Source organism: Kogia breviceps, chromosome 4, assembly GCF_026419965.1.
Source record: "Kogia breviceps isolate mKogBre1 chromosome 4, mKogBre1 haplotype 1, whole genome shotgun sequence".
Lineage (NCBI taxonomy): Eukaryota > Metazoa > Chordata > Mammalia > Artiodactyla > Physeteridae > Kogia > Kogia breviceps.
The window spans coordinates 102,537,512-102,538,257 of NC_081313.1; the positions used below are offsets into that span (position 1 = coordinate 102,537,512).

A 746-nucleotide genomic window follows, 5' to 3' on the forward strand; every position below is an offset into this window, starting at 1 on the left:
ATTCATGTCTCCTTAAACTCACAAAAATAGAATCTTTCCATGCTTAGGACACATAGAAGAAATAAAAGGAAAGAAACACACCTAGGCTGAAGACATCTTATGAATAGGACAGATGCTACTGGCAGACCAGGTACAACAAATATAGCTAAAAATCCTGGTTAGGAATCTGTTGCCAGTTATGATTCTTGCTTTCAACTTCTAAAAACAAAATTTTTAAAATCTTCCAAAGTAGTTCACCTATAAGGACTCCATGAGGAAAGAAATCCATTTTCCAATTTTGAAACAGTAATAAGAAATGCCCAACTGTAACTGGCATTGACTTTCCAGGTTCTCCATATGTTTACAGTCTATAATCAAAAATAAATTAAGAAGGACTTCCCTGGTGGTCCAGTGGGTAAGACTCTGCACTCCCAATGCAGGGGGCCCAGGTTCGATCCCTGGTTGGGGAACTAGATCCCACATGCAAGCCACAACTAAGAGTCCACATGCCACAACTAAGAAGTCCGAATGATGCAACTAAAAGATCCAGCATGCCGCAACAAAGATCCTACGTGCCACAACTAAGACCTGGCACAGCCAAAACAAACAAACGAATGAATATTGAAATTAATTAATTAATTAAGAAAGGAACATCAGATTAAAAAATGAGTATGTTCATAATGACAAGATGGTAGTAAAACAGAGGAAAATATTAAGAACAGCATCCCTGGAGTCAAAATTCCTGGATCCAAATGTAGCTCTAGTAT

General features: G+C 37.9%; 1 non-coding gene across 1 annotated transcript; it reads left to right on the forward strand.

Annotated features, from left to right (window-relative positions):
• Positions 1-376: 376 nt before the first annotated feature.
• TRNAG-CCC (transfer RNA glycine (anticodon CCC)) lies at positions 377-449 on the forward strand. The gene has a single exon. It is a non-coding gene; the product is annotated as a tRNA-Gly (tRNA).
• The last annotated feature ends 297 nt before the right edge of the window (positions 450-746 follow it).